Below are 17229 nucleotides of genomic sequence, written 5' to 3'. Positions count from 1 at the left end.
GTAGTGCAACATGTATTTGTATATGACATCTACTGCAAAATGGGTGTAGTTACTGTGCAACTGCAGCTGTTGGCATGGTAACGGTGGCAGTTGTCATATTGCACTAAACTGCAGTTATGCTATAATATAAGACTGTTTGTCTGTGTGGTCATATTCATATTGTGCATAAATTTTTTCTCTAATATTTCAAATACTGTGAGTTTGATGATGCTGTTCTTGAGAATAGATGCAGCACTGTACGGATGCAGGGAACTGGAGATCTAAACACAGTATGAACCACTTTAGTACAACTGTGATAATATGGATGCAGATATGTGATTTTTAGTGTTGCTATTACTGCATACAGTTCTCTACATTTGTAAAATTCAATAACTGCTGTTATTTTTGCATTAGTCGTGATGGACAAGGAATTCAAGGGCTGATGGGAGATTTACTGCTGGAAAAGATTAAAAGAAAAAAAAATCACCCCTGATGCTCAAGGAAACTGTGGCTATTATCACCAGTCTAGCAGTGATATTAAAAACACCCACATGTGCTCCCTAATAAGACTTTAATGGGCCTATTAAACATTGCGCATTATGTTTATAAATGATGCTTTATTTAAATCTACATCTTTGATGAGTTAATTAATTGGAAACGACTTGTAAACGTCATCTATTCAGTGCAAAAAAGTATAATAAAATATGTCTCAGATATTCGCACACATTGACTTCACTTCATTTGGAATGCCTAGCTTTTCAAATATTCACTCTTTTAGGTCCTTTGGAATCTAGCAATTCAATATCTTTACTTTAATGAATCCCTGATTGGACTGTGAGCACTAATAAATTACTTTATTTTAACTTTAATAAATGCTATTAAGGGAGCAAAAGGGAATAACAAGAAAGAAAAATACAATCAATATCCAGCGTGTAGCAAAACAGCCGTGCAGTTACATCTGAATCATGCTGGATAGCTGTCTGAGTTGGCATGGTAAATTTGGAACAGATCCATATGAATATACTCATTGAATATGGACACAGTCATTTCATTATCCAGATGTCATCGGGGGACGTTCGTTCTGTGATGTGTACTTGAAAATATTAATTTCTCTTCGCTTACGCAACATCCAAACTTTCTCCTCTTTTCCTCCAATTAGCCTCATGTTCTGTGCCAGCAGTTAACAAGTGCAATGCTGCGATGTCATTGAATCAGGGGGTATTAGCTCAATTAAGCGCTTTAAAGTCTGCCAGAATATAATATTAGCTATTTTTGGAGGGATTGTTGAAATGAAAAGAAATGAAAGAATATGACATATATCCCAAATTAAGTCTGAATTAAAGTCCAGCAGACAGATAGTGGGACAACTAGGAAACTGACACTAGAAATTAACTGGTCAAAACCCTTTTAGAATGCCAAATAGAAGTGACCTCTTCAGCAGAAAATTACTGCCCATAGGGAAATCTAATTGCCCCTTGGGTAAAACAGCACTGTATAGCTCAAAAAATGGACAAAATAAAATAACTAAATTGCTTGTGAAATCTATCAAATTAAATATGCACTTTTTTGGAATCAAGTAGTTATTTTCCTATGGAACATTTCAGTGGAAAAACTACATACAGTATGTCATTTATAAACAAAAACACTGTAAAGACTGTAGTTATGTGCACACACAATGACACCAAAATCGAAGCAATTATTCGCATTACATTATTGCTCTATATTACTCTCGGGATGTTTTTCATGTTTATCAAATAATGTAATAATAAAAGTTATGAACTGCAGCTTTAAATAAAGTAGCCTACTTTCAAGTATAACCTTATAAAAAGGGTTCTCCTATTATTACAAGCTGGCTGAAGAACCATAATTTGATATGGTTTAGGTCCATTTTCTTGAAAGTCTCAGTACAACAATTAGCATTCTTTGTAACTTCAGTTGTCAGATCTGAACTCTAGATCTGTTAGACACTAAATTAGCATCACATTCCACATGTATTGCAGACGCTGTGAGCTTTTTCTGATGTTTTTTTTTCTTTTGAATTAGACATTTATGTAGAAGACTTTCTTGGAGTTGGTTCTTTTTTTTGTTCCAAGACGCACTTAAAAGTACTTCAGTCAACTCCACACTGCCGATCGTGTGGTGAGTGTTTTAATGCAGGGAGGCCAACACGCAGCTGTGAGCAGCTGTCTTTCTCTCTCTCATACATCACAGATCAGCTCGCTTCTACACTTGGATGCTTTATATAGTGACAGCGGAGAGATAGAGAAAAGCCTGATCCTTGACTAGGACTTCACAATAAACCATCAGTCATTTGCAAGACCTAAAGGCAAATTAACATGTTATAGCCTTGCTAACATCAGTGGACTTTTGTATTAGCTGTTAATTATTATTTAATTGTTCACTGCAGCAATAATTACCCTTCTAAAAAAAGCTTAAGCTGGTCTTTCAGCCTGGCTGAGCTGATCTGTTGCCAAGTAAAGAGGGGTTTGGGAATTGTTTAGCTGGTTAGGCTGAATGGTAAACCAGTTAAACACCTTTTTGGCCAGGATCGGAGACCAACTATCAGAAAACAAGTTTAAACTGTTTTCTTCTTGAAAAATTTGTGTTACTTTTTGATCTAAACCAAACACTCATAAAACGTTTTTATGCTGCTAGTAAGTACGCTAGCTCCATTTCAGGTACTTTATTCTTATACCACAGCTAGTTTACTGTTTGCTAGATTGTACAAAATGCTCAAAAAGCATAGGATTCTGAGACTTTTGGCCTCATATACAGTCAACAGTTTAAAAGCAACAGCTTAACAAGCATGAACAAAACAACGTTTATTTCATCACCAGCCTGCTAACAATTGAAGAGTTTCAATACTGTGTTTTTCAGTTGCTTAAAGTTAGTTGGGTCACATCCAACACCTAACGGGTTACAATGGAATCCACGCTTCTTGTGTGCAAGATTAATATGGCTATCACTATATCAACCAAGCTTTTATTCACTTTTAACTTAAAATGTATCACAATATCACTTTTTTACTGTATTTTTATTCAAATAAATACAGCCTAGGTAAGACGCTTAATAAAACATCAAAAAATATTTTGAATGGTGCAGTATAGCTCTCAGATTAAACATTTCAATTTAAGTTTATTTGTATAGCGCTTTTTACAATACAAATCGTTACAAAGCATGACTCTGTAACACATCATGGATAATCAAGATTCTCACTTTAGACCTGACAAAACATCTAAATCCATCATATTTTTGTCAGTATACAATAAATGTAAATTTTTTGGGTGAACTATTCCTTTAGCACTTTATATACACATACAGAGCAGGCGGTATTACATGGACTTGAATGATTGGCAGACAGGTGGGAGCAGCAACAATGGCACACAGAGTTTATTACAATAAATGACAAAAGGCAAGATGTTGTTAGAGTGCTGTAATAACTTAAAACCACGGGGGATCGTAACCGATTCAAAAACATTCTGCATTTGATTTTCCACTCGCCAAATAAGCATGATTTGTGAATGCCTGCAGACACAGTATACCTTTTCTTTATGGCTCAGATTCACAAGCTGAGAATTGCAAGCAAAATCCAAAACACAGCCCATAAATCCCCAAAAATGGATCAGGTCTTGTTATATTTTCTCTCTAAAGGCAATATCCTCTATTTGCACAACAGAATGAACAGACAAAACTTCTCTTTCAGTCTATTTTTTCCCAATCTGTAAATTATAAATGTGACATGGGTGCTTGGAACATTTCGCTTGAAACTAAAATGGCAAAATGGAGTCATCACAAACACCCTTTGGAAGATGATGCAGTAAAAATGAGATACCTTTTTGCTAAGTTTCAACAGAGAAGAGGATCTGTTTTGGTTCTCTTTTCATAAAAAGCTTCAGTGTGTTGCTGGGGAGAATGCAGAGTCCCCAGAGGTGACAAACAGCCCTTATTACTGCCAATCTACGCCTACCTGCGCCTCAAAGGATGTCAGGATCCAACCTGCCAGCCCTTTGCTCATGATGCAGAGAAAATCTAACATGAAGTGTTTAAAAGGAGAGGGAAAAACAGGAAGTTTGGCTGCAGTGTGCGAAGGAGTCTGGAGTTATCCACACACATGGAAATGTGCAGCCCTAATACGAAGGGCTCCGTTGTCTGGGAGACACATTTTACGTCTAAACAAAGACTATTCACCTTTTTATTCAACGCGGAAGTAAGCCTATTGGTGAGCTTACTGGTTCATTGACTGCTATAGGTAAATAACGAAGAGTAAATGGTAAAACTGTTTGCACTACAAACCAGTGTACTCATAATTAAGATTATACATTTAAATATTAAGATAAGACACACCAAATTTCAATATCTAGCAGAACTGTTTTGTTCAGCTAGAAAAAGAAAAGGTGGACAGAATACCCAAGACGTGTCACTCACATAGTTTTGAATGGGGAAAAATGCAACGCTCAATAGAGCTGCTCAATCGCAGGAAGCCCCGCCTTCTGAATGAAAGAGCCAAACGCTAATCAGTAAAGTTAGTGTGTCTCTGCAGCTGTCGTTAGAAGCGTCCCGGTAGCTATAGAAACAGTCAGCTTTCTGAGACGTGTGCTTTTTATAAAGCTATTTGAGCAAGACGTAACAACATTTATGACACATTTGTTTTCAGATTTCTTTGGTGACTTCAAATATGAAATTTAAGAGCATAAGAGGCTTCTTTCAGAAACAAAGAAAAAATAATCTTTTGTACGGTAGTACATTTTATATCTGTGTGTGTTACAGAGAGATAGAGAATAGGGGTGTAACGATTCACTCGTTTTCTCGATGCATCGATTACAAACCCTGACGATTCATATGCATCGCTCTTGAAACATGATTTTTGAATCGTGAATCGCCGATCTCGGACAGTAATCAATTTAACACACTAAGAATAGAATGAATCGCGATTTCTATAGTGATTCAGTGCTTTCAAAATATATACACATTAAATTACTACACGCAAAATTAATGGAGACCTTGAAGAGTGTTTGTGAATCGTGCCTCTAATCTGTCCTTCACACGCTCCACTGTTTAGCACCTGTGACTGCCACAGTCACAGTGCACAGTGCAGCCGATCTATAGAACTCATGGACCGTAATACTAAAGTGAAGTAGTTTTACTTTTCTGTAGTTTGTTAATGGCTCTCTGCATACTGACGACATTACCTGAGCAGTCGAAAACTGCGTATTTATTGCATGGACGGAGCAGAAAGTGTCTAAATCATATGCACAGTTCCTGTGAATGATAAATGTGTTTTAACAATGCTGATGAACCGAAAATATGAGGGAAACACTTAAAATAACCACATCATTAACAAGAGCGCAAGGTTTATCTGATAATCAGATGCATGAAAGTAGCGTTTGTTGCTATAGAAACATACATCGAGCACGTTTTCTCTCAGAATCATTCGTTACAAAAGTTACAACAGCTACTATACCATTTTATTCTGTATAAATGAGATAAAGTTTACACACTGAAAGAGAAGTTATCTCGCTCTCATAGACGTGCCAGGCTATATCTGCAGCTAAACTGAATAAAAGCAGAATGAACTGATGAAACATTAAGAAAAAAAACACAATAAATAAAATTTATGAATGATGCAGTGCTAATTGACATATCATTTATTACAGTACAGAAACTATAAAGTATATTTTCTGTGCAGAAAATTAAAATAATAGATAAATGTAGTAGCCTATATAAAACAATCATAAAATTGCAATTAGGAAAAAAGTATCGATTACAAAGTATTATTGTCGAGCAGTGTATTTGATTTCTTACAGCAAATTAAAAGTAATAAAAAAAGCAGAGAATTCATTTAAAAAAAAAAAAATATGAAAATACATAGGCTACATACATAAAATGATTTTATTTGACATTTTTCACTTCAGAAATGATGGCTACGCCCCTACTGTGACAAAATGTTAGTTGATACATAATACTTTTAAAGCTCTTTTTTTAAATCTTGGCTTACATACATTTTTACTTATGCCATGTCATGCCATAGCACCATTAAACTAGCATTTAACAATGGACAAAAGTTTTTTTTTTTTTTTTAAGGCAGCTGTGTAATTTGCCCCCTGACTAAGCATTTAAAGAATTTAGGGGAAGCATTGAAATAATCCTGTGAATGCACTTATCGTTATAATCGAGTCGAATTTAATTTAATTGTGAATCGAATCGAATTGAATGGTTCTAAATTTGCAAAAATTGTTCTTGAATCGAATCGAAAACCTATGAATCGTGAATAGAATCGAATCACTGCCTACCCAAAGATTCACAGCCCTAATAGAGAATGATTTTTTACTTTTTCTTTATAAGTTTAAACTAGTGTTGTCAAAAGACCCGGTACTTCGGTACCAAGTCGGTACTAAAAAAATGAAAATGTCACGGTACCAGGTTTCTGTAAGTACCGGTGGTACCGAGGACCCGTTCAAACCCGGTTCTGGAAGCATATAGCGATATGATTTCCGCGAAGCAGAAAACGCGGACGGAATCTCAAAATCCAGTCATGAAAATGAAACTTACATTTTAACCCTCTGGGCTTCTTCGGGTCAAAAAAGACCGAAACCATGTACGTTTTAAATTGTTTAATTTTTTTGCTTCATCGGAGGGGGATGAAACTTGGTGACTTTTGTTGTATTACCTATGTGAACACACAAAAAAATCAAGGAGATGATTCTGATATGTTAAAGGGTCGTAAAAAAAAAAGTCACACTTAGCTTCCTACGGGTCAAAAATGACCCACATAGGAAATGAATGGGAAATACAAGAAAATAGGAAAACTCAGAGAAACTTTTGGTGGTACTAACTACAGATCAGCCACTGTGCAGAAAAAAAGTGTACAGCAATGAAGGGGTGACACTCTAAAACATCAAGAGTGCAAATAAGACACCCTCCCCCCCACACACACACACCCACACACACAAACACACACACACACAGAGAAATTAACTGGTAAGACTGAAACAGCAAATTTTGCTATATTTTACTATATAATCATAATAACTCCAAAACTATAGCAAGGAGAGTCAAAAGGTAGGTATCGTTTGAAAGAACTCTTTTTAAATTTTTCAAAAATATAAATTAGATTACATTTAGACATTGTCCTGCAGAGAAATTGCGGATAAAAGACAAAATATATATATAATTTGTATTATGATTTTGCATATCTTTCTTATTTGTCATGGAATAACTCAGGAAGGAAATAAGGTAGGAGGAAAATTCTTTTTTAGTGAAGTCCCCCTACATGTTAGCTGCATCTGGATAAAAAATAATAATAATTTGGATAAAGGAATCAAAAGTTACAGCATTTGGAACAGAGATAGCCTTTTTGTACAGTCTTTGACGCCCCCTCATGGGCAATTGTTTCTCCATGAAGAATATCTAGTCATAAAAGCAATAGATTATGTTAATTTTAGGCTCATTGTAATTGTAATAATATGCTGTAAAAAATGAAGTGCCATTTTCAATGATCTGTGAATGTTTCATGAGCTGTATGATGTTTTTGACACATTGCAGTACATTATTTTATAGATTATGAAAAAAAAAGAAATTGTATTTATCACCAAATAACTCAGCAATACTTAAGATTTTTTCAAAGTGGATACATTCACTGTAAAGGTCATACCCTAAGCTTTCAAATGACATCAACTTTGTGTTAATCAAGGCAATATTTTTGAAAAATATGGTAATGAATATTTTCGCAGCTAGGTGGCGCCTGCTGGCGGTACACTCGGTTTTAGAGGGATTACTCAGCACTCGTTAAGAGTTAATAAATGTGATTAGATGCATTAAAAAGCTGAGATCCTAAGCTTTAAAATGATATATAGATTGTGTTGTTCCATTCAGTGGTTGCTTAGTAATTCGATTTTTTTTCTTTCCAAATGGGAATAAAAAAAATAAATAAAAAAAAGCTATGGCAGCCTATAGGCGGTTACAGGACATTACACACATTTATTATATTTTAAAGCCACTGGATGGCGCTCTTCTCACTTGAATTTTTTTTTATTTTAGGCCTGCACTCTATTTTGATGTGCAATGGTGCATTTATTGAAAAAAAATTAAAATTAAAATAAAATAAAAATATATATATTAATTCTAATGGAAAAAATTGCTCATAAAAAATATATAATTAATGCAAAGTATCATAAAAATCTTTAAAAATTCTAAATAATATACAAAAAATATTATTGAACAAAAATATATTTGATTGGTTTTCCTGGGAAAAAAAAAGTTACATTTTTAAGGCTTCGGTCTTTTTTGACCCGGAGGAAGCTAAGTGTAACCCATTTACGAAGAAGCCCAGAGGGTTTTAATATGGACAGTCACGGAATTTGTCAAAGTTAGCATAGATTAATCAAATCAAATCTCCATATGGACCAGTATCTGTAAATGTTAAGCCGCAAAAGTTGGTTGAAATCTGCATCCTGCATGTTCTGCGTGCATGTCTCTGTGTGAATTAATGAATGGTTTGTTTACTACATAGACATGACGCCTGCAATAATGAGGACATGAATACACAAACAACATCACCAGAACTGTTTTGAGTCACTTCACAAGCATTTTACCGTTTCATTTGAGTAAAACCAGTGTCCATTTTAAAGGTATTCACGGAAAACCGTCAAAACAGCCTCTACATTGCGAGTAAATCACTCGCATATGTGAATAAATTTTACCCAGGGTGACTAAATTATGTCTATTGTTAGCCATTGGCTAATCAATTCTTAGATTTTACTCGCCAGTGTGTGTGTGTGTTCGAGGCTATTATAAGAATGGCGCAGATATATTTTCACTCGCTGAACACTGACTGAGCGCTTCAGAGTTCTCTCTCCATCAAGCAATCTGTACTTTTCAATTCATCTCAATGGACGCACAGTACACCTGTATACTCTGTGTGAAGGAGCACGACTCGCCGTCGCTTTGCTGATAGCTCTGTTTCTCACACATGCAAAGAGAGAGAGTCTTACCACGCTGAATCGACATGCTACATGTAAACTATATTCTTTGTTGTCTTCTCCTGTCAAAATAATGGAGTTCATTTAGAATTATTCATATTTTCGAACAAGCAGAAGATATGCCGGTTTCTCCGGTAGTGGGCGGAGCTAATGCGCAAATGCAATTTCATTGGCTGGTGCTGATCCCTGTTTTGATTTCAGCAAATCAGTTCGACCGAACGCAGACAACGTGATTAATATTCATGAATCAGCAGCTCATCAATCCATAGTGCATTGTATATTGTTAGTATAGTAGTAAAATTAGTAGTATTATTATCTTTTAATAATAATTATTATGATCTATTACTATTTTTTTTTTACAGAAACCCTCAATGAACAAAAATATCTTAAGCATCACCACCAGTCTTAAGTTCAGATAAATGACAAATATGCATTCATTACAAATTCATTTTTACATAAAGGCATTGTGCTAGAAATATTACTACTATTTTGTAAAATGTATGTGATACTGCTACTACTGTAAATTAAAAATTAATCACACAATATTTCTTCCATGTTTTAATTTTAATAGCAAAACCCCTTTATTTACCAAAAAATAAAATGTGTTTAAATTTCATAAATTAAAAGACAAATTAAATTTGGGTGAAACTTGTTTACTGTTTTTCATAATTATATTACTTGTAGAAGAACTTTAAACACAATTGTAAATAAGTATAAAGAATGGCATTGGTTTTATTTTTAGTGATAAAAATATATTTTTTTTTAATTAGCATATTTTTGTGTTTTGCTTTGGTACCGAAAAATTGGTACCGAGAACCGCGGATTTTCACTGGTATCGGTACCGAATACTGAAATTTTGGTACCGTGACAACACTAGTTTAAACCATCAACACACTCTCATAAAAAAGGTACAAAAGCTGTCACTGGGGCAGTACCCCTTCAAAATGTACTAATATGTACTATTTAAGTAACAATATGTACTTTTAAGGTACCAATGTGCACCTTTTAGGAGTAAAATTTATAAAAAGTGAACCTTTTGAAAAGGTAAAGTCACAGTGATGGCTTTGTAAAAAAAAATTCTGAGAGTGTACTAATGCATAATAAAAGTTTGTATCAGCTTTCACCATTAACATAATATTAAAACACGCACATGAGGAACACAACAGGCACCTGTTTTGTAGGATGACCCAAATGGGAGCTCGTTTGTGGTTTGTCTGTCTCTATCTTTCGGCTCCTTATCATCCTTTTTTCCTCTCTTCCCCTTTTTTCGCTCAGTGCAAATTAATTTTCTCAGTGCCACAGTTTGGTGCAGCTATGTTAATTCTGTATAGGTGCACTAAAGTGTCTGATGCCTGGAGGGTGCACCTGCAGCTGAGCCGACTGCAGGTGTCGGATAAAGCATCAAGACAATCTCAGACTCCCCTTGTTTTTTAAAGCCCACGTGGAAAAAATGCAGGCTCTGAAGTAACTAGCTCGTGACATTTTGGTAATTAGCCTCTTGACATAATTCAAAAGGAAAGCGTTATCTGGTAATATGCTTATGACATAGGTGAAAAACCCTGAAAGAACATTTGAGTGGGTTCACACTCGTTAATGACGGAGTTAAATATATTAATGAAATCACTCAAGTTGAGTCAATTAACAGAGCCTCTGAGGTTCATTCAAACATGTCATTCTTCCCTTTAGAAAAACATACAGGAATTCAAATGCGGTCAATATGTAAGACAGATATTGTGATTCTCTCTGTATCTCTTAAAGTCAGTAATGAGTTTAAATGCCATTAATGTTCTCGACTGCTAACTTCACAGAAGATACAGTCTCTGCCACTCTGTTTCAGGCGAAGGCATTATGACTATTATTCCAGGCAAATGCATTATAATCACAGAACAGATCTGATCAGTGTAATTACATTTAACTTTGAGCTATTTCCAAGACACATTTGCACTAATGTAAGAAAAGTATACAAGTGGATCTGTAGGTCCATTTGGATAATGTTCCCCATGTCTAAAAACTCGCTTACATATGTCCATCTTAAAAGCTTCAGTGCTCATTTGGGCTCATTGGTTTTTAAGATTATCTCAAGCTATTTCTCCAATTACAAACCTTGTCTATATGATAGCCTGCGAGATAACTTTACTATGGTGATGTATGGTATGTCAGTCAGCTAAATTCACAACAGCCCGCAATATAATCACTGAAAACCAAATGTTTAAGCTTACAAGGCATGAAAACACAAACATAACAGATGTGTCCAGTCAAAACATTAGTTGATTGGCCAACCAAGAAGCTAACTTAATTGATTTGAATATTAATACATGTTAATGTTTTGCTCTAAAATATAAATTACATCAAACTCAAATGTGAGTTCTGAAACCAATGTGTGCTTTAAAAAGGAAATCGTTAGTAGTTTGCGAACAACTATTGTTGCAGCCCTTTAATGACTTCCACTTGAAGAACATAGTGGTTTAAAAATAAACTTTTCAAGTATGGATGTGTGTTATTTATGTTGTAGGCATTTAAGTTTCCATGTAATATTAAGCCTGTTTCTTGAAAAAGTGTTTTATGACCGCAAACTAAAGAGATTTATTCACCTTTAGGGATGCTGGAACAAGTGGCAATTAGAAAAATGTTTCATGTTTTCATGATTTCTGATAATACGCTTCCACACGTGGGCTGTGTTTGGAAACGAAATGATAGGAAATAATAATACATATTGAAGTTACTGAGCAGGATAATGGGGTTTATCTCTAGCACATGCAATTGCACAGGTTATTCAATAGTGTATTCTGTGTTGCCCACAGTAAATAATAGCTCTTGTATGCACCACTTGCTGGCCCCTCAGAGCCACTTTGCACACATAATTATGGAATCATGCTCATCTTGCCAGCTGAAAGCCTGAGATGGATGTGACAATTGGAGGTATTCAGGCTTTTGATAACCGCACCATAATCACCCATCCGATTCTTACCCAGCTCCTCCATTTCGATAAACATCAATCCCAACCATACAGCCAAGACAAACAATCAGGGACTTTCCTCAGATCAAAATGCAGCACAAAGCCACAACACAATAATGTGACATATCGACTCTAAAAACAGAACCTGACCCTAATCTATTAAACATTTGGAATTAATGGTTTCAAAATGGACCTAATTAATTCACAGAAAGATCTATATTGCAATTTCTTTGAGGCATGAAATTCATGGTCCATTGAATTTAATAGATGTAAATGATGGATTATAATTTGCAGTAATCCATTACCAAGTGATTACCAACAATTTGCAGTGAGCCACATTGTTTCTGAGTAAGTTTTCTCGGTGCTCGAGTGAAATCACAACCAATTATATACGAAACAATCAAAAGATTTCAAACCAGAACAACACCTTGACTTTTGCTCCAAGCGCTCCAATGTTTCTAGATGGAGGCTAACAGTAATGAACACTCAGATGAGGTTTTTTCCTAGCTTTACGTTATGACACAAAAACAGGTCAGTTTCTTGGACACAGATTAAGTGTCCAAAAAGCAGGGTTAAACTGCTTTTGTCACTGGTGGCTTTTCTTTGAAAATCCTTTATAGTCTTGTACTGGGCTTAAATTGTACCATTGAATCAATCCAATATGAAATAAAGAGCAGCAGTCCAGAGTACATCTAAAGAATGATAAAATATACTTATGTGAGGTCATCCGTATAAAAAAACAGAGGAAGATCACCAGCAGAGAGAGAGAGAGAGAGAGAGAGAGAGAGAGAGAGAGAGAGATAGATAGATAGATAGATAGATAGATAGATAGATAGATAGATAGATAGATAGATAGATAGATAGATAGATAGATAGAGTCTGTTCAGAAGTCTGCTCACACAGCATTTATTTGATTAACAATAGAGTAAAAAACAGTAATACTGGGACATATTATTACAATTTAAAATAACTGTTTTCTATATTAATATTTTACAAATGTAATTTATTCCCATGTCAGCAGTCATTACTCCAGTCTTTGTCACATAATCTTTCAGATATTACTTCATTTTGAAAATAATTCATTTGTTTAATAATAATAAAACAATAAGTTTACTGAAAAAAATTATAAAAATTACAATAAAAACAAAACAAGGAAATTAATAAGATACAATGTAACTGACTAACTGACAGCTATAAATACCAACTCAGACTTTTGAGGAAAAAATGAGTGCATATGGTGCAAAACATTACTGATCTGTTTATCATATTCATCCCATTCTAACTGATGCATCCAAGGCTATCAACAACTCATTCTCTATGTTTCAACAAAACCTCACCTGTGTCAGCAAAACTTACTGATTTGCAAAATTTGCAAAAATATTCAATAATAAATGTTTCAGCTTGCACAGCATAAAAATCTGTATATAATCAACACAGGTTCAAAATATGTAGTGACAACACAACATTGATTAACTAGTACGAAACACACTCACAATGGCTTCTGGACTGTCAAAACGTCCTTATTGTTCACCCCCTTACCAGACAAGTCAGAATAAAATCACCCTCTCAGCAGAAAGGATCACATCTATCGTAAACATCTGATAATATGCAACAACAAATATCTTTGGAACTTCACTGATGCACATTATTGTACTTTTCTTTGTCTTAAATTAGCAAGCTACAAAAGGCCAATTGAGGCCTTTGAAGGTACAATCAAGCATGAAGCTCTTACAATTAATATTTATCTAAAAATATTCATATAAATGTTACAATTTCACTTAAAAAAAAAAAAAAGGTTATCCATTGAACGTGAATTAACCATTAAAACCATTTGCTCTAAATTGCCACCTTTGTCACAAAACACTTCTAATATCTCTTTTAATACCTAATCAAACAGTCTAGTGTGCTCAATCCATTTCCTATGACCATCACTAATAACTGTTTGAATCATGTACACTGGCAGGTATAATTACAGAGTACTCGTTACACACTGTGAATAGCGTGATTCCTTTGATTATAAAATATACCATTTAATTCTCAATAGGCTTCTGTGGGTCTCCTTCCAATGGAAATTGCTGTGGGCTTTCAATTCAAACACACATACGGGCCAGGCGATGACATTAACACAAGAGATTAATCTCAGACAATCTACATAAACATTTATTTTCTTGTCTACAGCTCACCTTCGTCAAACCTTTAAGAGCTACAAGGTTTCCCTACCATGCCAAATGAGTCAATATAACAATCAATCTAGTGTTTAACTGACATTTTCTGTATAGAAAAACATAAAGGCTACCTGTATGAAGCTCCATCAGTCTCTGTTTTTTCCTCGTCAAAGGGAAGTAAACAGGTCCTAGTATGAGAAAAATGAGAAAACACATCAGTGGTGCAGATTACTATTCCACAGGTGCAAATGCCAAGGAGTGAGACTCACATAAAAGAGAAATCTGAAGTATAGTTTCACAAACAAATAAATAATAAAAAACTTTGTATGAAAAATACAGGTGCTGTCTGGATAGTTTTAGATCACAATTTCTTATCTCAAACTGAATTCCCAACTGAAATAAAATATTCTATGGCAAAAGAAGTGAAAACTGAATGTCTAAATCATTCATTCAAGTACTCAGTTGCTGATATCACAAACATAAAATGTGACCCTGGACCACAAAACCAGTCTTAAGTTGCTGGGATATATTTGTTGCAATAGCCAAATATACATTGTATGGGTCAAAATTATAAAATCACTAAGGCAATTAAGTAAAGATCATGTTCCATGAAGATATTTTGTACATTTCCTACTGTAAATATATTAAAACTAAAATTTTGATTAGTAATATGCATTGCTAAAAACTTCATTTGGACAAATTGAAAGGCAATTTTTTGCACCCTCGGATTCCAGATTTTCAAATAGTTGTATCCCAGCCTAATATTGTCCAATCCTAACAAACCATACATCAATTCACAGCTTATGGCCTAGCAACAACAAATTTTCAATTTAATCAATTACTGGTCTGATATCCATGGATGACAGTGAATATTATTAACCAATCAGAATTGTTTTTCTAAATGAAGATTTGCTAGACAGACAGACAGACAGACAGACAGGTAGATAGACAGATAGACAGATAGATAGATAGATAGATAGATAGATAGATAGATAGATAGATAGATAGATAGATGGTATTTTGTTATATTAATCTAGGAAAGTCTATGACAGCTACTCCTACAGTTTTGAAACAAGGCATGCTGAGATAAGCCAAATTCCTTATATCCTTAAAACTGCAGGATTTAAATAAAAAAATGCCGCAAGTCTTGGTTTGAAAATGGCGCTGGACTTGCAAAGGCCAAACAGATAATTAGTCTTCCATTCGTTATGCCTGAAGGACAGATAAGGGGTCCTTTTGTAAAGTCCCATATTACACTTCTGTTGTTAAAACTAACTCCAAGGAAATAAATTCCAACTCATATCCAGTACCTTCAGCTGTCTCTCAGTGATAAAGCTACAGCGGTTTTTGCACAAACAAACGCTGAATAAATGTTTTCCTTATTCGATAATGAAAATGTCTGAGGTCTCAGAGACAGGTGAACCTCAAGTAAACATGCTGAACATATTGAGCACGCGGTGACACGATTTCTAACCGATCTAATCAGTCATATATCCGCAGTTGTATTCGTTGGCTTATGACTTTGTTGATATGTGCGTGTGCCGGAGAAGATAGATGAGTATAGCTAAACGCATTTTCAGCCCTGTGGTCTACTCCCCATCGAAAATGAAGTCTATTTTGAACGCGCGCACGTTCACAGCTGTGTTTGGACATGAAACAGTCCATACCGATCGAGTGCTGAATTGGACTGACAGCTGAAAGAAAAAATCCGGCTCTAGTGAAGAATCTAGATCACACAAAGTCTGACGCGTGTCTTGGGTACACATCACACCTTTCTCAGTTCAAAGTGGACTCCTGGTGGTCAAATCGTTTTCCACGACCGTGAAAAAACTCTTCGGTGTCTTTACTTGCATGATATGTCCACGCTTGTTCATACGATATAAAGAGCTGATTCTTCATTTGTGACTCAAAGATGTAACAATCCAAATAAGTTACTTAACATACTAAATCAACCTATTATTAACCGAGGGGAGGCGCTGTTTCTTTAGTTTAAGATCAAATTGGTGTCCTGAGGAGGTGTGTAGCCTACAGTAATACCTGGAGAAAGGTGTTCGCGTTCCCGCTCAGTGACTGGCTCAAGGTCATTGGACTTCATCTACTATGTCAATGTCACGTGACTGATGCTTTAAAGAGCTGTACATCATAAAATGTACAGTCTACTCGACCTCTCTCTCTCTCTCTCTCTCTCTCTCTCTCTCTCTCGTGGAAAAACACAGAAAAAAAAAAGGTTTACAAATACCTAATATAGATCCTGAAGAAATATTTAAGTGGTTAATAGCAGGGAGGCTATTAATGTTAACAAATAATTAATGTTTATTTTGTGAAGTATGGTGTGTTAATGGACTGTTATGTACGTTACATGATGACCAGCTTGTTTTTAATTTATAAACAAATAAAGGTATTGTTAAACATTTAGTCAACATTTGAAGTGGATCAAAACCTTTAATCAAAGTTGTCCTAAAACCAAAATGCGTTCATATATATGAATATAGTAAATACCTAGTCTGGTTTTCATGGACAATTGTGATTATTATATATATTAGAGAATATTAGAGAATATTATATAATATCAGAACTTAAAAACAGATTTATTCTGCCAAAACAGAATTATTCTGCCAGAATAGACGACAAATTTACTGCCAGATGGTGTAGTTGCTTCATCTACCAGCAGGGCAGGGGCCATTCTAACTAGCTAAACCTTGACCCCTTGATGTCACATAATATTTCACACTGAGACCAAACATGTGGCTTCAGCTGTCAAACTGTTCTATTAATAATAATACACTTAGCCAAGTTGTAGCTGTAATAAAGATTAAGCTAAAATATAGTTGGACTTATTAGCTTTCCGATCGTATGGTTTGTTAATTGGTTTCAGGGGTCTTGTAAAGTCTAATTATATTAAAATGTACATGTTCTTACCTGAAGGGTCCTGTAAGGTCCTTCATCAGTTAAAGTAAATGAATATTAAGAATTAGTCTTCATTAAAAACAAAAAACAGATAGCTCTTATGACCATTAAACAGCTAATTAATGTTAATGCCCTAAACATAAGAAGACCTTGAAGTCTTTCCCCTCATTTAGGAGGGTCAGGAAGTTATTCATAATGAAACAGCTGTACCAAATTGAAAAGATGAAGACAAAAGATGAATCTT

The 17229-nt window shown here is 34.9% G+C and overlaps 1 long non-coding RNA gene across 1 annotated transcript in view; it reads right to left on the bottom strand.

Annotated features, from left to right (window-relative positions):
* The window catches only part of LOC132127592 (uncharacterized), a 33159-nt gene extending 17139 nt beyond the window's left edge, over positions 1-16020 (bottom strand). Inside the window, exons 1-2 of the long non-coding RNA XR_009427553.1 lie at positions 15850-16020; positions 14210-14266 (exon numbers count right to left, since the gene is read on the bottom strand). This is a non-coding gene — a long non-coding RNA (uncharacterized LOC132127592). The remainder of the gene's footprint in view (positions 1-14209; positions 14267-15849) is intronic.
* Positions 16021-17229: the final 1209 nt, after the last annotated feature.

The sequence above is a fragment of the Carassius carassius genome, chromosome 45, assembly GCF_963082965.1.
Source record: "Carassius carassius chromosome 45, fCarCar2.1, whole genome shotgun sequence".
Lineage (NCBI taxonomy): Eukaryota > Metazoa > Chordata > Actinopteri > Cypriniformes > Cyprinidae > Carassius > Carassius carassius.
This window is presented reverse-complemented; position numbering and strand designations above follow the sequence as displayed.